At 43.0% G+C, this 23,589-nt stretch overlaps 1 long non-coding RNA gene across 2 annotated transcripts in view; it reads left to right on the top strand.

The window, feature by feature from the left end:
• The window catches only part of LOC111769784 (uncharacterized), a 216,300-nt gene that overhangs the window by 116,849 nt on the left and 75,862 nt on the right, over nt 1-23,589 (top strand). The window contains exon 6 of one of the 2 annotated variants that reach the window (XR_011430144.1): nt 10,997-11,398. The exons of the other annotated variant lie outside the window; for it this stretch is intronic. This is a non-coding gene — a long non-coding RNA (uncharacterized lncRNA). Of the gene's footprint in view, nt 1-10,996; nt 11,399-23,589 lie in introns of those variants that run through there. 2 annotated transcript variants of the gene reach the window in all.

A 23,589-nucleotide genomic window follows, 5' to 3' on the forward strand; every position in this document is an offset into this window, starting at 1 on the left:
TTAATTGGAAAATATATGCTGATGCAGCTGTCCTAGGGAAGACAGAAGACATTCTGTTTCTTCTTATCTCCAGTGGGGTCGGCTACAGTGTCCAGCAAAGAAACAATGAAGCTAATGACTTCTCTGAAAGCAGGACGACGATCCGCTGTGCTTTGGGGTTTGAATTGCAATGTCGGAGCCTCAGACTCGGCCTCCAGGGTCTCCAACAGCTGGGTGGTGTCCAGTATCAGGGAGACGCTGCAAAACAAATATTGTCTTGAGAAAACGTTATCCTGTTGTGCTTTGGGGCACATATTTCGTAAGAAGATAAATGGGGACTCGGAAGGAAAGCTGCAGTTCTGGAGTTCAGAGAGTGAATTGTGTTTTCAGATATAGCCAAAAAATAGAGAGTTCTGGTTCACACGCATGAAAGATGTATGCCTGATTTTCAGAGACGCAGAACGTGATCGAATGTATTTCTTGTGAAAACTGTGTTGAGTATTATTTGATCTTTCTTTGTTGAATCAGGGTCATCTTTATAAATATTAATGATCCTTGTACAGTAACCGAGCAGCCAGTGATTAGAATGCCACTTAAACCAGCTTTTAAGGGACGTGGTTTTAATGGTCTCAGGGGGAAAAAAACAAACTTTTGCACTAACCCAGGGTGTTTAATGACTTATGCAAAGTGAGAGAAAAGTGATGGACATTCATTTTGTCACCAGTGTAACTTACATGGAGGACCGGCATGCTGGCGATTGTCTCTCACATTGTCTATACTTTCAAAGGCTCTGTTAGATTATCCAGGGTTGTGATGACAGATTCAAGGAATCCTGTTAATAGCTTGCCTTCCTTTCCCGTTCTCATTTTCTTACCTGTACCCTTTATCCCACGTTCTTTCACAATTTCATTTCTCCTCAGTACCTAGCCACCCCTCTGGAAAGATACGTGGAGCTGAGTACTAAACTTGTCATGATTGTCTTTTCTTTGGAGGGATGGAAGGAAGGGTTTGGGCAGCCAGGGTCCTGGGCCGGAAAAGGGGAACTGGAAGGAAGGAAATTTGGCTTAAGGACAGACCCCCAGGACTGACGCCTTGGCCATCTATTCAAGTCCTTGGATATCTGCACTGGGGTTATGATAAGAGCCAACATTTGTTAAGCGTTTTGTGTGTGCCAGGACCTGTGCATTACCTCCTTTAATCCTTACACAACCCCACGAAGTCGGCACTATTATCTCTGTTTTAAAGATGAAGGTGAAGGCCCAGCAAGGTTAGGTGAAGTGCCAAGGCCACACAGCAACCAACTGGCTGATCCCTGCTGTGTCTCATCTCAGAGTTTGAGCTCAGACCACTTTGCCCCTCGCCCCGCTATTAGACATAGCTTTCTTCTTTCCCTTTATCTCTTTTGTCTCTCTCCCTTTTAAGGTGATGAAAACTTTAAAAAACATGTTCATGTCTTGTCTATTCTTTGTAAACTCTTAAAAAGCAACACAGCACTTCCTGGACCAAGACTCACGGGACCCACATTCTTACTTCTGTGTAGCCACCAACTCATTGGATCGCAGTGACACTGGACCATTGGGCCTCAGTTTGCCCATCTGTAAAATGAGAGAGTCGGACTAGAATGGTATCTGAGGGTGATTCTGCCTCTGACGTTAGGTGACTCCCCAACGGTCAAAGAGCGGGCATGACTCACCTGGGCCGTCCCCACCTGGGATCTGAGCCACATATAATCGCAATGACTGGATTTCCAAGCCCTAAATCAGAACACCCAGTATTTGAATCATTGGGTGACAAAAAGTTGTAATAGTAACATTGACTCTGTTCCAGAAATTCAATAATGTGGAAAATATGGTGATTAAATCCAGATCTACCCCTTTGTGAATGGTAAAGCACAGCAGGAACTTCCTTGTTTCTATTACCTCGCATCTCCTTCGGCACCCAGAACCTGACTGCTCCTCTACCCCAAACTCCAGCAAGCAAAATAAAGCTGAGAGCAGTGTTTTTGTCCTGTCATAAAAATGTTCCCGGGATTCTGGACTGTATGGTTGGTTTACATTTTATTTACATGTATTTGCATATTGCCTTTTGTTAAGTGGTTCTGAGTTTGGTGCATAAAATAAGAAATTGCAGCAAATCAATGCGGGTAGGGCAACTGCATTCCCCTTCAGAGCAAGAGTGGCCACCCATAGGACATGTGTTTTAAAACCAGTCCATGGAAACCCTTCCCTCTTCAGGAGAGAGAAAACATTGATTAAGCAAATTTGTCATAGTAAGAAGGCTGGCTTTCCCTGCTTTTAATGGGGATAGAGAACTTGGAGAGGAAAAGTGCCAAATGGTATGTGATTTTGAAAATCTTCTAAGTGTTTAATAATTAATACTTGTTTTCCTGCCATTCTTCTCCACCCCCTCCCCCACTCAAGTACAGATCTTGAATACTCTCTGAGGAATTAGGATATCTTCAGCTGTTTACATAACCAGAGATTAAGCCCACTTTAAGAAGAAATTTGGGCAAAAAAAAATCGTTAAGATAAGAAAACCAGAAATGTTGTTTGCCTTGGGGTTACAGTCTCTGGTTCAGTCTTAGCAACCTCAGAGGGGCATCTGGTAAAGCTGCTTGGGGACTCATGGGTTGAGGGTGGAGCAATTGACATTATTTCCAAACCCGGATTAAGTGAAAGCAAACGGTGAATGACACAGCCTCCTCTCTGGAAGGGATCTGCTGTGCTCGTGAGATAAGATAAAACTCAAATACAAACACTGATTTAGCTTCTCCTCTTTACACTGGCCTGCTCTGCTGTGTTATCTCATTTTTGTAGGCTTGACCCTGTACAGTTTGAGGTTTTCTAGTGGATAGTTGTTATATCTTTGTGCATGGTGGGTCTTGTGCATGGAAGGAATGTGGTCCAACTCTCTGCCTCTCCTCCTGGCCTTTCTACCTCCCACCTGCTCTGATGAGCCTGCCTGACTCTCAGGCAAAAGGACCCATTACTTCCGTAAGCCATTATTCAAAGTGGATTGGAATGGCAAGTCACCTTGCATTGCTAATCATGAAAGAGCAGATGGGGATGTGCAGGGGAGGGAGGGTATATAGCAAGATAGATTTGGGGCACTTCTTGGGTGAAGAGGGAGCTGAGGTGGGCTGGGCAGTGACAGCCACTGCAGTGGTCAGTCTGGGTCAGTGACTCTTGACCTCATCAGGTGCAAAAGAATCAAATAGGCTGCTTGTGAAAATGCAGAGTCCTGGGCCTCAGCTCCAGAAATTTTGATTCTGGCCCTATGGGGAGTGTCTCAGATAATTCTGATGCAGATCAGAAACATTCCAATGGGCAATGGGCTGCCTACCAAGGAGGAAAGGTCCAGGAGGCAGAAAAAGAGCAGAGAGCAGGGAAGTAGAATTGTTCCCACAGGCAGCAAAAAAGTAAGGTCTTTGGAGTCAAACTTAGGTTCCAATCTCTGCAACATTCCCACTTAATCTTTATGAGCCTTCTTCCTTGATGTGTAAAATGAGGGAAATAACAATGAGAATAATAGGTAATATGCAATGAGTTCTTTCTTAGCGCAGTGCTCTGTTTTGGTGGATTACTTCATTTAAACCTCACAATAACACTATAAGGAAGGCATATCATTATCTTCACTTTACCTGTGAGGAGACTGAGGCACAGACTGAGCATACGACTTGCCTAAAAGGCCACACTGCTAACAAGTGTTGGAGCCTGGATTTGAACCCAGGAAGTCTGAGTAGAGGGAATTAGTGAGAAAATGTAGAGGAAATACCAAGCTCCCACCTGACACAAAGGTGCTCAGGGTTTCTTTCCTTCCTTCCTGGTGTTGCTGGGGGACAGCCAATCAGCTGACCTGATTTATCAGTATTTATAGGCTACTTGCTCTACCGTAATTGCTGGAGGATTGGGAGGGTCAGGTTGTGGTGAAGAGCACTGATCTGAAGACCATCTCTGAGCATCAGTTCCCTCATCTCTAAAATGAGGGCAGCAATCCCCGTATCTCACAGGGTGCCAGGATCAAATGAGATAATGCCTGTGAAAATAATTTTGTCAACTCTAATGCTCTGGATGCATATCCAATGCTATTAAGAAGACGTAGATGGCTCCAGTCATCACAGACTAGCCAAAACTACCTTCTTTAGGTGTCACTCTTCTGTCTTCTAGTGGCTTCTGATTGTCTCTTGGGTAAAATAAAAATGTTTGCTAATGTGTTTTCAGATAGTAGCTTAGTCTTTCTTTCCTAATGGGGCCTCATTCTCTCTTGGATGGAGAAGGTGAGAGATTGTGTGAATGTTGAGGATGCTCCTTTGGGACAGAAGGAAGATTTCACCCCAAGGAGGCCAAGAGGAGTGCCTGCATGCAGGGCATCCCACAACATTCTGGAACATTCCATGAATTCCTAAAGATGGGGGAGCTTACCCCATAAGCCAAGACTTGAGATCTCCAAGGAGAGACAACTCCCTCATACCTGGCCTTTGCTGTGGTAAACACAGTCTAACCCGCAAAGCTGACAAATCTTTGTGGCATTCATACATTTTGTAACATCTTTGACTCAGACGTATTCAGTGTCTTGTACCTGCTGTTGGAAATTTTGCTGTGCTTTGTATTGAGGACCTCCTTTTGGGGAAAGTTAACTGGACCCACAGATGGGAATGTGGCAAGAGCTACCATTTCTAGACTAGACAATAAAAGCAAACCAGAAAAATGATTACTTTGAGTTACTGTCTTCCTTTTCTAGGAGTCTCCTCATCATGGTTCTTAGAAAAACCTCAGAACCACCAAAGAGACATAATAATAATTTTGCCCATAATGAGAGTTTGCAGATAAAATCTTGTGGCAAATCAGCACCATCCTCCCACGTTGAAGACCTATACGATTCCTCCTGTCAGAAACAGGACCATTTTCTACTGGGCAAAGTAGACAGTAAGGCTGGGAAGAGCACAGTTTTATAAAAAAAGAAAAAGTCTTTCCCACTCTCTGACAATAGGTAGAACTCACCTTTTTTAAATCTGTATCTCATCGGATAAGACCCTCCTAGTTAGATTTTTTCTTTAAGGTAGACCAGAGTTTAGGGAGGGAATGGGTTGAATTCACTTTTATGGAACTCAATTCCATTTCTTTCCATTCTGTTCTATTCCCTTCAGTACAATTTGATAAACGCTGAGGAATTGTTGTAGGTCAGGGAACTGTGTAGGTGTTGGGAGACAAACATGGAAGAAATGGGCTTGTACTTCTGCTCTTCTGGATCCAGACTGGAAATGGACATCACTGGGCCAAGGGGTGCTTTTTTAGGGGCAGGGTGAGATCAGAGAAGACAAAAAGGCGATAAAAACAAGGATCGAAAAATGGATTTAGACTTTGACAATTGGGCAGAAGGAAGCAAAGTACAGGGACCCAAAGACTTCACTCTAAGTGGACCATCTGGACGCAGCTCCTTGTGTGTTGTTATATCGCTGAGATAATAGAATTTGAGAGTTTGCAATTAATGTGCTTTCACACACGTTGCTTCACTTGATCCTTAAAACAGCCCATGCTGTTTTTGCAGATTTACCTTGATTTTACAGATGAAGACCCTGAAGCTGAGTCATGATTTGCCCTGGGTCTTGAGGTTTCTGTGTGACCAAGATAGGACACTGAACCCGTGTGCTGTCTCCTCATCTATTATTGTCTCTGCTCTCTCACTCTCAATAAACACCTTGCGTTCATAGACCATCTTGCCCCACTAAAAGTACTTTAAGTTATATTGTCCTATGGCACTTCATTTGTATTTTGCTTAAACTCCCTACCTGGGATAAAGCAGCCTTTGGGAACTGTGGTTTTCATTGTTCTTTTGTTACATAGGAGTATAAGATAGAGCCTTAGTTTCCTCAGTTTTAAAAGTTGGGTCTGGACTAGTTGATGTCTAACATCATTTTAGTTCCAGCAGCCTGGGTTCTGAAATCTGTTATTACATTAGTTCGCACTCCTTTTTTTTTTTTTTTAAGTCTTCCAAAAATCACAATGATTTTGAGAAATGGTGTTCATGCCAAATTCATTAGAGTTTGAAAACAGAGTTATATTTCAGCTCTTCAGAGGCTAACAAGGAACTGATATTTTTGCAAATGTGAAAGTTCTTTCAACCATGCCAAATTAACTCAAAACATCTGAATGGTGTGCTTCCAGGTATTAAGATTTTCTCTTTTAGTCTTGGAATTCTATTTTAGAGAAATTCTATTCTCATAGATGTTGTAGCAAGAGACTGAAAAGTTACAGAGAACTCTGATGGAATGATATTTGCTGGGTAGGCTGAGAGCCAACTATTGTTCTTGCTGATTCTCAGTAGAGAAGGGAGGAGTATTTACTAACTATCCCTGGAATCTCTGTCAATTAGCTTGGAATCTGAGGGATTTTCCTGATGTGTTTTATGGAGGTCCCTTAATTTGGGGGGTGCCCAGGTGAAAGTTCTTAACCCTGCAGTGGAAGATAGGCTGGTTCAGAAGACCAGCTTGGATGGGACTCCCACTCCATTTTAATCAATCAGCTGGTGGCTCTGAGGAGCAGCCACCTTCCCCAAGCTCAGCTCTGGCACCAGGGATGACATAGAAGCAGTTTAAGACCTGGTCTATACAGAGTGGCTTGAGGGTGACTTTCTCAAAATGTGCTCCTCCAACCTGAGTTCCTAGGCTTCACTCCAGACCAAGGATCTCTTAAAATCTCTGTGGGTGGCAGCTGGAATCTGTTTTAATGAGCATCCAGGTGATACTTGCGCATGCTATGGATTGACAATCACTGCCACACAGTCTTCTGAAGAAAACAACATTTCTACACACACAGAAAACAGTTATCACAACAAAATTCCTTACTTTATGGAGTCACAAATAACAAAGCGGCAGCTGGAGGACCAGCTCCCCTGGAGTCTGTGGGTTGCTGGAGAGGTGGAAAGAAGATCTCTTAGGACCCCTACACCTACAAGAGCCTTTGAGACAAAGATGCAACAAAGAGGCAAAGAATAACGCAGACAGGAAAGTGAGAGATGGCTGCTGGTTGGATCACGGCTGGGAACGCATGGATGCGAATCCAGGCTTGGCCTTAAGAGAGGGAGAGAATGTGGATAGATAACACTTGATTGAACGAGGTATTTGACTTTTAAAAAAAATTTGATATCTGATAGGCTGTGGCAGGTATGTTAATAAGACATTCTGTTAAGTCGCTGCCATCATGGACCTTACACAGTAGCAGCTGTTGTGGGGAAAGGAGGGCAAAGCATCATGAAGCAAATTGTTTTCCTCCACCTGCAGTAAGATGTAAGTAGCAAAGGAGACAACCAGAGACACCAAGAGGCGATCTGTAAGGCTCAGACGAGAGCCATGTCATTCAGAGTTCCAAGTCCAGAGGTGAGAGAACATGAGGGGCTCCCAGGGATGGTGAGAAAGTGAGGGAAGGCAAGAGGAAACCGAACTGAACTTCGAGGGTTTGGAGGAAGCTACAGAAAATAAACAGGAAGCTAGAATGGAATGAGAGGGCTCTCTCTTAGTAAGCAAAGTCTAGGAGAGGAAGCAAGGGTCTGAACGGGCATGCAATTCTCTTCCCACGGTTTGGCTGTGGGTTAGAATTCTGAGCTTCCACCATCCTACACACTGAACACCGTCTGCCAAGAACTACAGCCCCTCGCTTTGGGCTCGGATAGGCAGAGCCGTGCTGTGTTCTCCCTACAGCCAAGCCATGCAGCCCTGGAGGCGGGATAAGCCCCAGCCTCAGTTTGCACAGATCCAGCTTTGGGGGTGGGTGGGGGGGTGGGTGGGGCACAGAGCAGCCCACGGCCTGCTTGAAAGCTTTGCTTCATGAGTTCCAATGACCGATTTATGTCTCGTTTATCTCTGGCTCCTAGTTTGCAAAAGGGAGCCAAAATGTTAATTAACACAAAAGGTTAAGCAGTTGTTTGACCTCCCAGTTCTGCAGAGAGGGGAAGAGGAGGAGGCTGGGAGCAGGAGGAAGCCAATGCACTCTGCGTGCCTTTGTTTATGGGAAGTGCCTTCCACGCTGCGTTCCAGCCTGACTGTAACAGACGTGCTGGGTGTGCTCACCAGAGTGGCGGGGCATTGGAACACACTGTGGCTTTGTTTGGGCCTGTGGGGAGTTTTTGGTGAATTTTTTTGCTTTCAACCCCCTATGAAAATATTTGGGGATTCAATGATGCTGACTCTGCATTTCTCACCTCAAGCCCACACTTTCTCTTCTTTGAATATACGTATGGTGATGTTTTCTCCCTCTCGGCCACAGACCGTTTCTCAGTAGCCCTCGCTACCCCCATGGGCCCGCTGCTGCTAACTTTAAACAGACCAGATGGTGGCTAAACAAGTCGCCAGTATTGCATGCAGGCTAGGCTCCCCTGCTGAAAATGAATGCGATTTGGGGAATGGTGGTTCCTGGAAGCTCACAGGGATTCCTCTAAGCCAGCAGGATCTGTTTATTTAAAAAAATTTTCTTTCATTGAAAAGGGGACATTGCTCATATTTGGAGGCTCCCTAATTCCTCAAGTCAATGGAGTTAAGCAGCACTGGAACTGAGAGCCACAACAAAGCTGGTGGCATCAGCTCTCCCCGGCTGTGGCTGGGGAGCTGCTTATCGTAATCAGTCAGGACCACCAGGATGAGATGGGATCAGGGGTTACTGATTGCAAGTTTCTGTTTTCAGGGATAAAAACAGGTAGGTATTTTAAGTCTCTTATTTAGATTTAGCTAGAACTTGGCTCTGGCTGGCACCAATTTTGATCCTTGTCACCAAGCTCACAGGACAACTGGAGGGAATTGCTGCCTCCAGTAGACACAGACCTCCCTCCTAACTCCACGCAGCAGCCCCTCTGCCACCTGTCCCCAGAGCCCAGGCCTATGGTTGGGCCCGATTCGTCACCTGGCTCTACAGGATACACACGTGAGTTCCAGAGCATCAGGCTTCTGAGCTTCTTTGAGGAAAACATGCCTGTTTAGAGCAGGTCATTTGAAAGGTGCATGGGCTTAGGAAAATAGAAGTTGAGTTTCCTCGATTGAGAACCTGGCTGGGCTGCCGCTGCCCACTGGACATGTTCCTGCACCATCACGCTGTCCTCATTGTCGTTTTGCTTCTTGTCTGTGATCAATTCAGCAACTGTGTAATAAACGACCAGAACACACAAGGTGCCGGATGCTGATGATTATCCCTTAATTTGCATTTCACTTTGTAATTTTCAAGGCACTTTGCCATCTGTGGTCTCAGCTGATTTTCCCTCTGTTGCTGAGCAGGTACTAATAGCCTAATTTTAAAATGGGCTAGTGAAGGCAGATGATGGGTATTGGAAGTCACAGGACCAGTAAAAAGGAGAGTGAGGATGTGGCCCACGTAAGACTGGGTCTTCTCTTGACTGTAAGAACAGAGCAACTTCCATTACACCACAGCCACTTAGAGGTTGAAGCCTGAAGATCAGCTAAGAGATTCACTGTCTCAATGACAGGCTCTTAGGAATTGGAGAAGGCAAAGATGGGAAGAAACATAGACCATGAGCCAGAGCTGGGTGTCCAGTAATACCCACTGCTCCCGCCGTGTGCCTGGAGCTGACCGCAGCAGCTTAATGTAGGGTTAAGAGCAGGATTCCTGGCTTGGGTACTCACTGGCTGTGTGACCTGGGCCACTTCCTTAACCTCTCTGTGCCTCAGTTTCCTATTTATAAAATAGGAATACTAACAAAAATTCTTACCCCATATGGTTATGAACATTAAATGAATTGATATTTTCACAGTCTTAGAACAGTGCCAGGTATACTGTAAGTGCCATACAAGTACTGGCTAAATGAATAAAAAGCTTTGCTCCCAAGCTAGGCTTGACCAACTGCTGGGGATGAGAGTGTGGGTGGGGTGACAGCATTCTGCCAAGCACTGGCCTAGAGGGCTGCGACAGAATACATGCAAGCAGAGCCCCCAAGGTTATTGTCAATGAGTAGGAGCCACTCTCGAATTGGCAGTATTTTCTGAAGTAAAAATTGTGTTCATGCTTTGAGAATTAAAGGAAATACTTGAAGTCATTGCTGTACTGGAAAATCCAGGGTAAGTGTGGATGCCTATGCCTGTGGGCACATGACTGGGCTGGCTGAGGAAGAATTGCTTTGTAGAATCATAAAATACTCATGATGGACGCGAACTTAATATCAGCTAATTCAGTGACCTCTTAGAGCCAGCTCTCTCCTCCACGGATCAAGAAACAAGGTCCAGAGAGGGACTTTCCTAGAGTGACACAGTTAACATGCCCAGGTCACCCAACCTTCTGAAGTGTTCTTTTTCCTAGCATCCTGGTCCTTGGGAAATTGGCTGAGGGGTGCTTGTTGTCCCAGATTTGTGCTTATTCTGGACACAGTTCTGAAGGCTTTAATAGATTATGGGGTTCCCCTGGAAATTAGAGCTCTGTTTATTCCTGGAGGACTGGTGACACCTCACACAATGGGAAGAGTTCTGGATCTTTCCAACCCACCCCCAATCCTGCTGCTTGTGGGTACTAAGATGCCCCACTATACTCTCAGGGGATATTAGCAAATCAGGCACAAATTCCAAAGGCATCCTGGGTGGCTTCAAAGCTTATGGAGAGGCCCAGAAACCTCCCCGACCCCTGAGTCCTTGGGTCAAAAGGTTCAGGTTGGGGATGGTTGTACAACCTATTGTCTTTTTCTTTCCCAGAGATACCCTTTGCCAAATACACACTCACCTGTGTAAAAAATGGTGGGGCAGGGGATGAATAAGAAGCTCCATAGTTATGCAAATGCTAGGAGAAAGACCCATGTTTCATAACCTAGTTGGAGCCAAAGAGTCAATGATAATGACAGCTAACATAATATGTTCATTATGAGCCAAGTACTCCTGTTATCCCTGCTTTACGGATGAGGAAATTGGGGCTCAAAGATGTTAAATGACTTGCCTGTAATTGTGCAACTAGAAAGTGGCAGAGCAGAGCATCCAAATGCAAGCTGATGCCCCAGCCAGGACCTTGATCTCCATGCTGTATTCCCTCTGCAGACAAATGGCAGTAAATGGACCACATGAATGGACTGCAGAGAAGAGACCTGAGACAATTCTTGCCAGTGCAGACTGAGATGTGCAAGGCAGAAGCAATTTAGAGAGACTGAAAGAGAAAGGAAGGCCCAATTAAAATCCAAATGGAGAGAAGCACAATGTAAAAGCAAATTGGAAAAAGCTGAAGCAACAGAGGGACCCTCAGGAAGATGGTGAGTGTGAGAAAAAAGCACAGGAGAAATGTCCTCTGCAACCCAAACCCACCTCATCAAATAGCTCTGGACCCAGTTTTTATCTTTACAAGTGATAGCTGGCTGCTGCCAACTGTTTGCATAGTGTGTGCATTGAAATATTTTATTGTTTTATGGATGCAATAAAATAAATGTGATTAAAGGCAGAAATCACACTTGAGTTCTGGTGAAGGAGACTGGAATGCTGGAACCAGGGCTTTAAAAAGCAGAGCAAGGTCTTTTAGTCAGAGAAGAGGAATCTGTTTCCTGTTCTTGCCTTGGGAAGACAACACAAGAATGGATGGAGGATCAAAATTTTTAAAGAGGCAAGAGGTAAAAAAAAAAAAAAAAGAGATGATGAAGGTGTTCCATGGGGGTGGGAGGCAGAAATCAAGAGGCATTAATGACTTAAAATGTGAAGGCAGGGTCTGCAGGGTATGGCTGGCCTCTAAAGGAAAGAGATGTGGGGTCTGAAACACAGAGCGGAATGAGATGAGAGAAGTCTTGAGTATGCTCAGATGATAATGTTTCCAAAAGAGATTAGGGCAGAATGTTTCTTTCCCAGCAAAGGAAAGTTCTGGTGGAAGGAAATGTGAAGAATTTGGGGATTTGAGGTGAGATAAGGCTGAGGGTCAACTGTGGGAAGAAAAGAAGGAACAGACTGAGAATTAGCGTTCACAGATGGGGAGGATGGGGAGTGCCAGTAACTGTGGCTGTAGGAGAAGGGTGACTTTTACTGAGAAAAATGTAAATCAGATCCACAAATACTGACAGTCAAGAGCAGTACTAGGTGCTTGGGGCTAGAGAGGGAGTGGGCAGGCATAATGCAACAAATGAACAAGATAACTGCCGCCCATCTTCATTAAGGATTTTATACCCAAGTGAAGGAGCGTGATATCAACACCTCGCTCTATTACATGATGCAGAGTGGCACAAATATAAAATGCAGTCACTAAAATAGGGGTTTGGAACTTAAATGGAGAAGTGACAGGACTCATAATGTGCTGGGGACATGGGGAGAGTCAAGAAAGGTTTCTCAGAGGAAGTGGCCTTTTGGATGGATCTTGAAGGATAAAGATTGAGTGAAAGAAAGCTATTCAAGACTTCTTAAGATGCCATCTTAGCAAAGACACAAATGCAGGAGAATCCAGAGCATTTTGGTTGAGGTGAAAGTGTGAAAGTCTAGAATGGCTGGTGAGGCTGTTTAGAGGTTAGAAGAGAAACCAGGTCACATGGCATTTTGGAACCATGCTGAAGAGTCTGGATTTTATTTTACAGGCTAGTGTCTCTCAACCAATTTTCTGCCTCCACACTATTTATAGGCACAATACAATAATCCCAGCTTTCAATAGGCTCCTGCTCTCCCGAGGGGTCATATCAGAATTGGGGAGTCGTGGACCTTTATGGAGGAAAATGGCAGGATCAGAGCTGAGAGACAAATTAACCAGGATGGAGACTGAAATCAGGAAAATCAGCTTGGAAGTAATTACGGCTGTCCAGGTAGAGATGATGAGGGCCTGAGCTCACCGTGAGTTTATAGAGGTAGAAATGACTGGGCTTCATTCATTTTTGTTTAATGAGCACCCACAAAGGGCCAGACACTGTGTGTTCTTTGGGGATACAAACATTAAACCCCACAATCTACCACACATGCCTACAATCTATGAGGCAAGTAAACCAACACTAAACTATGTAGGGGCCATGGCAGAGGCAATGGAGGGACGTTAGGAGGACTGAGAAGAGGTGTTCAGTTACATACGGTTTCAAAAAAGTCTTCCTGAAGTAAACAGGCTTGCACTGAGGCTTAGAAGATAAGTAACAACTGCCCAGATAGAAAAAAGGGGAAATGGGGCCAAGAGGGGGTGGGGAGAATGAGAGAGCACATACAAAGACACACTGGCATAAAATGGCATATAACATAAGAGGAGAGCAAACATCTAGGCCAAAAATGGAAAATAATTGCAAAATATTGAGCCAGGCATAATATGAGTAAATTAACATGTGCTCCTGCCTATGATCCTTGGGGTGTACAGAGTGTGGGCTGGAGACATGGTGGCCAAAGGCTGATGCAGACTGCCACATCAAAGAGGTTGGACGTTAAATGGAAAAGTGATGTTACTCAGATTTGTGGTTCAGAAAGATTATTCTGACGGCAGAGTGAAGGATGGATGGGAAGGGGCACGATTTAGGAAGCAGGCAAACAAGTTAGACAATAGCAAGGTAATGGGAGTGGTGAAGGGGGCAAGGATGAGAAAGCATGACGAGGAGCAGTGAGCATGAATGGTGATCAGTCAGACCGGACAGAAGAGGAAGGAGCCTAGGAAGAGCCCAGCTTTCTGATCTGATGACTGTAGCTCATAGTGGCATAATTCATGGAGCCAGAGAATGAGTTAAGACAGGTTTGGGATGAGGGATATGGCAGACTAGAAATGAGAGGAAATGGGTTCAGTTTCATACCTATTGAGGTGGAATTGTCTGGGAGTGATTTCTAGTGAACAGTTGGACACAGAATCCTAGAGCTAGGAAGAGAAGCCTTGGCTGAAGGTCTGGAGTTTGGAGTCATCCTTCTACACTGGTGGTTGAAGCCAAGGCGGTGGATCAGATCACACTGTGTCGTGTGAAGGGAGAAAAGGGCCAAAGACAAAAAGTTGGGCAACAATCGCATTTCAGGAATGGGCAGAGGAGGAGGTGACTTTGAACGCGACCAAGGAGTAATATGAGGGGTACTGAGTAAACCAGGACAGAGCCGTGCCTAGAAAAGGAAGGGCATTTCAATAAGGAGGAGTGGCCAAAATCTCCTGGATTAGGCAAGAAGCTGGAGACAGACAAGAGACAAGGCTCAGCCAAGGACTCCAATTTGTGGGACTTTAGACATCAGCGACAAAGAACTGAAACATACGCATGTATTGTGAATACGGTGTGCAGTCAAAACTAAAAAATGAGAAAGAAAAGGAAGGTGGCATATTGTGATTTATAATAAATATATATTTGGTCTTCTCTGTTTCTGGCACAGAGCTCTTAAAACCTTTGGAATTTCCTCAATGATAAAAGTGATAAAGGTGTCTTGATATTCATAACAAACCCCTTTCAACCACACCTGAGTTTAAGTAATGAGGTGACTTTTGGAAAGCATCCAAGGATGGAGGCTGATTGCCAGGGAAACGAGCCGTGTGATCGAGAGTTGGAACTTTCAGCACCACCCCCAGACCTCCAGGGAGGGGAGAGGGGCTGGAGGTTGAATCAATCACCAATGGCCAAAGATTAATCAATCCTGCCCATGTAGTGAAGCCTCCACAAAAACCCAAAAGGACGGGGTTTGGGGATATTTCAAGATTGTGAACCAGAATGCTTCCAGGTGCTACCATGCTGAGCCCCAAACTCCAGGAGGATAGACGCTCTTTTGTTTGAGACTTTGCCCTAAGTATTTCTTCATCCGGCTGTGGATTGGTATTCTTTAATATCCTTTGTAATACATCAGTAATCTAGTGAGTAAATGAATTTCCTGGGTCCTGTGGACCACTCTAGCAAATTAATCAACCCAAGGAGAGTCTGCGAAACTCTGATTTATTACCAGCCCATCAGAAGCACAGGTAACAACCTGAACTTGCAACTGGCATCTGAAGGAGGCAGGGGGCAATCTTATGGGACTGAGCCCTTAACCTGTGGAATCTGATGTTATCTCCAGGCAGATTTAGAATTGAGTTGACTTGTAGGACACGCAGCTCGTGTTAGAAAATTGCTTGGTGGTGTGGGGGAAAAACCCACACGTTGGAATTGGTGATCAGAATCTTAGACAGCAAGTTTAAGGGCCTAGGAAATAAGGCACTATAAGACAGATAGAGGAAAATTCTGTAAAAACGAGACAACACTTTAAAAGAATTGCTATAAAATCCAAATGCACTGTCAAGATACTCATATTTCCTTCCCAGGGGAAGGGGAGGGTGGGCAGGAGGTAGAGGAAGAAAGCGTTGGGGCAAATGTAACCATCTCATTGCTGAAGAAATGACATACTAGCATGACTGATGGAAATTTTAGAAGCTGATGCTTAAAAGAAAGAATGTTGTATAACTAATGGAAATGAAAATGGGCTAAGGCCACAATAAAACTTGGAAGTGCTTTTAATGAATACTTCAAAATATGTATAGTATCACCTCAGAAAAAATTGAATGTAAAGAGTTTTAAGAATAAATGATGGCTGCTAACATCACCAAAGAAACACAATAATGATGTACGTCCTGAAGGAAGCACACGGCACCCTTTGTAAAGAATTCACACACACACACACACACACACACATACACAATGGAACCTGAATCAGATGACACCTCTAGATCCAGCCTTCGGTTTACAGGAAATAAGGGGACAGAGGAACATCTTGTACAACAACATGGAAATAAAATAAGCAAAATCCAGACAACAGGAAACTCTGCAGTAACCTAGTGTCTTCAACAAACAAATTACAGAAACAAAGGAAAAGCGAGAAGGGACTACAGATTATGAGACCTGAGACCCATCAACCAAATGCAATGGGAGGAAATTTTCAGATCCTGATTTCAATAAAGCAATTATAAAAACAATTTTATGAAACAGTTGAGAGAAATTTGAACACTACTTGGATATTTTATGACATTAAGGAATTATTTAAGATGTTTTTACATATAATTTTTTAAAGAGTCCTTATTGTTTACATTTACATACTGAAATGTTTATAAATGAAATGATATAATATCTTGGATTTGCTTCAAAATAATCCAGTGAGAGTAAGACGGAAACGTGTGTGTGTTCTAGATGAAACAGAACTGATCCTGAACTGGTAATTGTTGAAACTGTATGTTGGGTTCATAAGGATTCAGGATACTACTCTCTCTGTTTTGTGGATGTTTGCAAATTACCATAATGAAAGGTTAAAAAAAATCAAAGAATAAATGTGAACATACCCATGATGTCCTTTCAGATCTATGAAAGGATTCAAAATAAGCTTGAAGTGTTATTATTTCACAAATGTCATTATTTCCTTTTGATGTTGAATCTCTTCTGGTTTCAAATGTTCCTAATTAAAGAGCTTCCACCAATTCTTAAAGTTAGATTGCTGCTGGCCACTGTCACAAAATGAAACATGCAGGAGGGGTGAGTGCGTGTGTGTGTGTGGTTGTTTAACTTGGATGTGGTTGTTTTGGACATTGCTTTTTTTCCAGCTTGTCAGTACCCAGGCTTCTGGGTGGCAGCAGAAGGAAGCAGTGCAGGAGAAGACAGGGCTGGAGGTGACATGGATCCACTCAGGAAAGGTAGATTTTGGCTGTCTGCATTTTAACAAGGTCTCAATCGAGAAGATAGCCACTGTAAGGAGGGGTCTGCTGTTGACTCCAGAAGGCAGAGATGAATTCAGAATCAGAGCGTTTCTTGAAGTTTCTATGCAAACAGATTGGAGTCGCCAGCTAGATGCTCAGAAAATGCTGAAAGGAATACAATTTCAGAAAGGAGGGTCAAGAGGATAGACCCACATTACAACACAGAAGAATGGCCCCAAGATGATAGACCAGGTCCCCACAAGTGATACAATGTTTGTCACCACTGGTTCAATAACAGAGACTTGCCAGTTGCCCTCAATCCTACCTCCTGCTATATAAGGTCCCCAGGTATGGCTGGTGGCCAGAAGGAGGCCAGGTTTGCCTTGTAAAGGAAGCCCATAGTCATGGCAGGAGGCTGGGAATGCTTGTATGTCTTTCATCAGATATATAAAATATGCCAATCAGTGGTTTTTACTTTGGGTTATGATATTATTTCTATTATAGTTTAAGAGTCCTGGGGTAAAGTGAGGAATTAATCCATACACCCATTTTAGAAACCGCCATGGCCCACAGTATGCTTCTGAGTGTCCCACTTGCCTGAGAATCTTATTGATCCTGGGAGAAACAGTAATGGAGTAATGGAGACTTGAAGATAAGTAGGAAGGGCTGGATGGTTGTACTGACAGTGGACATAATGGGGCATGTAGGGAATGAACGTATTGGCCTCTTGGACAGCTCCCAAACAGGAGTGACAATTCATCCTGTAGCAAAAGAGAGGAAAGTTGCCAAGGCAACAATCTGATTGTGGGGAGGAAGGCCTAGGAATTTGACGTTATGTAGAAAGTACCAAATGTCCAAAGAAACTTTTTCTGAGTCCCCCAAGAGGATAGTGGTTTATAAAAGAATGGACAGCCTAGTGGTCCATCACAGACACAGTGAGAAATCAGGAGAGTAAAGCTACAGTTTGAGGAGCCCAGCAAGAGCTGTAACGCTGATGGGTAAAAACCTGATGCCTCCCCAGTCTTCCCTCCTTTCCTTTCCCTCCTCCTTTCTTCATGTCAGTGAAACAGCAACAGTAATGGCAAAGAAGGAGCCTCCATGAGAGAAAGGGTGGAAAGGACCCCAGTGAACTGGGAAGAGCAGTATTGACACAGAAATGGCTACAGAGTCTAACTCCTGCATCGCAGAGGAGTGACAGCAGCTGCAGCAACTAAGTGAAGCCACCAGGAGGTGGAACGGGGAGAAGCAAAGGTGTCTACAGTGGGGGAACTTAAACTCCACCAAAGAGAATTCCAGAACAACTCTGGTATCCCAAAGGAAGGGAAAGACGTAGGGGAGCCTGGTTCTTAGAATCCCTCTGGGAGAGCAAACAAGAGAGACTGAAATTGATTGGCACCCATTTTCCTTGAACATCCTCTTGTAGGTTGGGTGGTCAGGGAGTCTGGGGTACATTTCAGTGACTAATTCTCTGATATAGGATTATGATGTTGGATCCCATTTTCTAAAAATGGGAAGATCAAGGTTCGTAGTTCCTTCGAGATACTTTGCAGAGAGGATAGGCTGCAATCAGATGAATAGTAGTGCTTTGGACAATAGCCTCCGAGTTGGAACCACTAGGACTTCTCATGGGAACAGTTAGCTAAGAAAGAGATTATCTGCAAATTTCCTCAGAAATGCTGAGGGAGGGGTAAAATAGTGGAAGAGCTTAAACAAGCAATGAGAAGACTCTGCGGGGGGTGGGGAGGGAGTGGCACGGGAATCGTAGTTCTAAATCTACCACTTATTAGCTGTGTGTCCCTGTGTCCATTTGCCTCAGTTTATTCACTGGTAAATTGGAGCTAACAATGCCTCCTTTGCTTGGCTCATGCGGCCTCTCCCACAGGGTTATTATAAGCACCCAATATAACAGTGTTGCCCCAAATGTGGTAGGTATAGCAACTTGTACTATGTAAGATGATTTCTGACGGTACATGGCCAAAGTTTTTATGATTATTTGAATTTAAAGCCTAGTATTTGTTTTTATGCATATTAGAAAAAAAGTATTGTATAACTAGCACACCATACTTACGATTTCATAGACATACTTGCTCAGGAAGAGGCTTAAGTGAAAAACAAGAAACAGTAACAAGTGTATGAATATGTGTGTGCATATAATGTGTAACTATGACAAAAAGGGAAGGTAGTGTCCTTCTAAAATGTGGGAGTCTGCAAAAACTGAATAAGTAGGACAGCTGTCTGAAGACTTAGGGAGCCTAACAAACAGGTCCTTCTTACTCCTCTGGAGGTGCCTGAGTTTCTTCTTCTGCAGAAGGCAACAAATGGTTGCTGATGCCTTCCTCGTATCAGGTGCTTTTCTGGGTTCTGCGGATACAGCAGTAGACCAGATAGACAAAATTCCTCCCTTCTGGAGCTTCCACTCAGGTGGAGAAGCAGATCTAAACCCACGAAATGGTTTTGTGGACCTGACCGGATGAGATGCAAAGAAAGCATCTGACAATTGCAAACGCCCTCTCCATATCTGGTATTGTAGTGAGATGCCAGAGGCAAGAACGAGTTGATTTGAGAATATCTAAAAAATGTCTGGCAGAACCCAGAGAAATACTCTAGTGTGGACAAGTGTAAACTGTTTTTGTTTCTGTTGGGTTTTCTTCTGGGTTAAATTCCTGGAAGAATTTTCCTAAAACCTTTGCACCGTGAAAGGACTTATCTTCAATGTCTGCTTTTGGCACTATGTGCTCTCCAGAGGTAGTGGGAAATGTGAATGTAATGAGTATCATATTAGAATTATGTATTTTAGTTTTCAAACAGTCAACCCAGCTTGAATTAATCTAACCGTAAAATCACTTTTCTGAATCAAAGGCTCTTGTGAAATCCAAATATGTAAAGTCTAATTTGTTTTTCTTCATTCCCTAGTTTTAAAGTTCTGTCCAAAAGAATTAGCAAATTTCCTTGGACTCATTTTTTCTTCTTAAATCCCCAAAGTAACTTATTTCTTAACGGGTTTGCTTGCTTTGTGTCTTCACTTATTGTATCTTTCTATCAATTCTCCAGTTGGATGCTCGACAACGTTTAAAGGGTCAGCTACCCCTACATGAGAAATCACTGCCTCAGCGAACTTATTAAACAATACCCTGCTGGCTTGAAAGGGTTAAACTAAGTTTCTACATCAGCATAATTTCCAAACAGGGAATAGCTGATGTGCTGGGAGACTCTGTCAAAAATGAATAGTAATGAGTTCATAACAAAATAACAGCCCAGCAAAGACTAAAACCAGAATATGATAGATAGAATGTAACATGCTGGAGCAAGAATGTAGGATGCAAGATGTGTTAACCAGGCCTGCAAATGAGACAAGTCCATCTAACTTTAGCTTTCAGACCCTCTGCAAGGGAGTAACTGAAAATGATGATTCATTACTTCCATATTGATTGCATCACGTGCTTTCCTGTAGTTCGATGTTTAGCATTTTTACTTGGGATGATGGTTTCACTGTTTTACTAAAGAATCCAAGTTTGAATATTCATTTTACTTTATTGTTTCTTGCTAATGTGTATAGCAGGTTTGTAAACTCTGTTTCTACTTATAGGCTTAGTCTCCAAAAAAAAAAAAAAAGAAAAGAAAAACCTTAATGCTTTCTATTTTGATTAAATAGTAAACAGATGAAATGATTTGCTATCCTGGCTACCTGGTATGAAATGCAAGGTTTGTAAATTTCAAACATGAGCTAGGAAGATAAATTGATTTTTAAAACTAAATCTCCCAGAACTTAGAACCCAAAGGAATGCTGTCTCTGTTCAGCACATTCTCATTGGGAGGTCATATACTTATTATAATTGTGTTGTTTTTCCTCTAAACATTTGGAACTCCTCTTGTGGAATTGTCTTCGGAGCCTGCAAAGCATTTTTCTGAGAGTTCTGCTTTGTGCCCAGTCTTCATCCTTTGGGGTGGGGTGGGGGATGGGAGCCAGTGGAAGGGAGTGGATTTAATGATTTCTGGAAAGAGCCAAAAGTCATCCAGAGGCCAATCTGGTGAATGGCGTGAGTAGAACCATCTGGGGTTAAAAAAAAAAAAAGACTGTCTATAAAGTGTGCAACCTGGCTCTGTCATTTGACCTGTGACCTCTTAGCGAAGGCTATTCTAAAAGAGGCGTTTCTGGGGCTGGCCCGGTGGCCGAGTGGTTAAGTTTGCACGCTCCGCTGCTGGCGGCCCAGTGTTTCATTGGTTCCAATCCTGGGCGCGGACATGGCACTGCTCATCAAACCATGCTGAGGCAGCATCCCACATGCCACAACTAGAAGGACCCACAATGAAGAATATACAACTATGTACTGGGGGGGCTTTGGGGAGAAAAAGGAAAAAAAAATTTAAAAATCTTAAAAAAAAAAAAAGAGGCGTTTCCAAGAAGATTTGGCCCATGACTGGCACTCTTCGAATAAATGTGTAGACTCTCCCAAAGTGACTGCTTTTGAAGTAGTGCTTCAAACGCTCATTTTCTTATACAAGATGTAGAGTGCTGTTTTCACAAACTATCATGGTCATGTGTAGAGAAGAGCTGTCATTTACTAAGATCCAGAATCAAGATAAAGACCATTAGGTAAACATACTTTCTCAATAACACAGAGGAAAGAAAAGAACTTGCTGTGAAAGTGTTGGTTGTTTTTCCCCCATGAACCTCAGGATTTAGCCGTTGCCTATGTATCTACCGTAAATGCCCTAGTATAAAGCAAGAGAAAATACGAGACCCTTTTCCATTTTCCAAATAAGTCCTCCCCTTCACCTTGCCAAAAGTTTTAGAGACGTAGCTAAAAATCACCAGTCATCTATTCATACTTAATTTATTAATTTAGTTACATGTGTTTAAATAATTTTAAATACTTACAAAATTGGTTTATTAATATCACTTTATATACTATTTTATATTCCATATAAAGAAATATTACTATAGTCATATTTCTTCTACTATCACGTTTCAATTTTATCCCAAGCCACAGCATAGCATTATGACAGTTGTTTTCTTTCATGCTTCCTGCAGTTGCATATTCTCAACATCCACTATGCAACCACTTACTGTAATACTTTAAAAAGTGATGTTTAAAAGGCTTGTTCACATCAACGCCCACTCTTGCAAATGGGAGGCCATTCACCCTAGTGAAAGAATAATTAAATATGTATTAAAGTCCACCGATTCCACTTGTAAACCTCAGAATCTTGCATTGATTACGGGCATTTCAGGATGATGTGTCTTCTCTGAAAAGAACTGTGTTATTAGAAATAAAATAATGATGAGTACACCCTATAGAAGGAGACTCTGAATATCCAATGATTTCCTCTTTTTCCAAGGAGTGATTTTGGGGAAAACTTTTCTTGAGTGTACACAGAGTTAAGGATTTGCTCTCTGTTACCCTGCGAAGAGTGAATAGCTCTCTGAATTTTCATTTCAGATGAAAGAGTAAAAATACATTACCAGCAGAAGTCACAGCTCATAGGAAGAAATCTGATAAAAGACAGTGTAACAGAGAACAGAGCACGTTTGATTTTCTTTTGGCATACAATAAGGGAAAAGCAAAATACAGCGCAATCTTTTGCCCATAGAGATTGGAACATATGCACTGGATTACAAAGCAAGTACCCAAAAGCTCTACGTTTATGTGTGTAAAAAAAATAATAGAAAATAGCTGAAGAGGAGAGAGAGAGGAGAAAAGTAAGTAAGAGGGGCAGGAGTCTGTTTAGTTAAATTATAATGCCACTTAGACCAGGGCATCATCAAGATTCTGGCTTTGGGCTTTCAAATGTTGAGATCTTGTAAACCACCGTGTCTTGATGCTAGCCCCTATACAAACTCTCCTGTATTTAACATCGTGGCTGAAGCTGATGTTGGAATCCTGGCTGAGCCCCCATATTTCGTATGGCCCTGGTGGTTCTTCTCACATGTTCACAATGGTTCATGGCATTGATGCCCTCAGAGGGACAGCAACAGTCTCTCAAAATGGCAGGCTTCCCACTGTTGGCAGCAGCTTGCTAGCCTCTGCATGCGATTTTGGAGACAAAGAAGTACATAAAAGCAATTCTTCTGGAGGATGAGTGGAGAGCTTTCGTTTTAAATTTCTCTTCCTTTTTCACTTTGCAGGGTCTCAAAAGGATACTTTAGGGTACTTTCCAGACCTGCTCACCTGGCTTAGGACACCTTGATACATAATAATCAGCTTCATAATTTCCTCTTTCTAACTCTATAGGCACTTTTCCTCCTAATTTTGGACAGTCATTGGCATGATGTGGAAGTTGCATATATCTTTTGAAAAGAGTTGATGTGGATAAATAGCCTTTTCTACTTTCTGCATTTTTTATTTCTTTCACAGAGCTCCATTGGCCAGAAATATTGACAGCCACATAGATTTAAACATGTCATGAACAAAACTTCCTCTTAGTCCCAGAAAAATGAGTTTGTATATATCTTCTTGAGGAAGACCAAAGAGGCAATGAGTGGTAGTGGACAAAACTGAGTGAAGAATGAATTGAGCTGGCATCTCATTTCTGGTCTCTCCCTCATCTCTGGACTGTGGGCATGTCACATAATCCTTCTGCTCATCTAGTCCCACAGTCATGAAACAAGTGTTGACCGGTTCACCTCTCAGATTTTGTCAAGTTCTAATAATCTGTATTTCCAAATAATAGTGGCTGCTGGGGATTGAACACTTACTCTGAACCAGACACTCTGTGGGGACTTGCGTGGGTCAACTCTTTTAATTGACCCATCAAATCTGGCAGATGGGGACTATTATTTACAGGTGAAGAAACTGAAGCTTAAAGAGTTAAGTGACTGTCCTGAGGAAAATACCTTTTCTTTGACTGGGTCCTAGCTAATGGGTTAATTCTTTTCTGAAGAAGTGAGCCAGACACTTCAGAACACCAAGAGACAGAGATTGGCCAGAAGGGTTTTCAACACATATTTTGTTTCTTTTCCTTTCTTTGCTTTGTCTTTCTTAGGCCTCCTATGGGCAGAATTGAGTTCCTAAAACTCTTCTCTTCATGACCCATCATCAACATCAGTCCATATAAAGCCCTTCATTATTTTTATATT

The sequence above is a fragment of the Equus caballus genome, chromosome 21 (assembly GCF_041296265.1).
Source record: "Equus caballus isolate H_3958 breed thoroughbred chromosome 21, TB-T2T, whole genome shotgun sequence".
In the NCBI taxonomy this organism is placed as follows: Eukaryota; Metazoa; Chordata; class Mammalia; order Perissodactyla; family Equidae; genus Equus; species Equus caballus.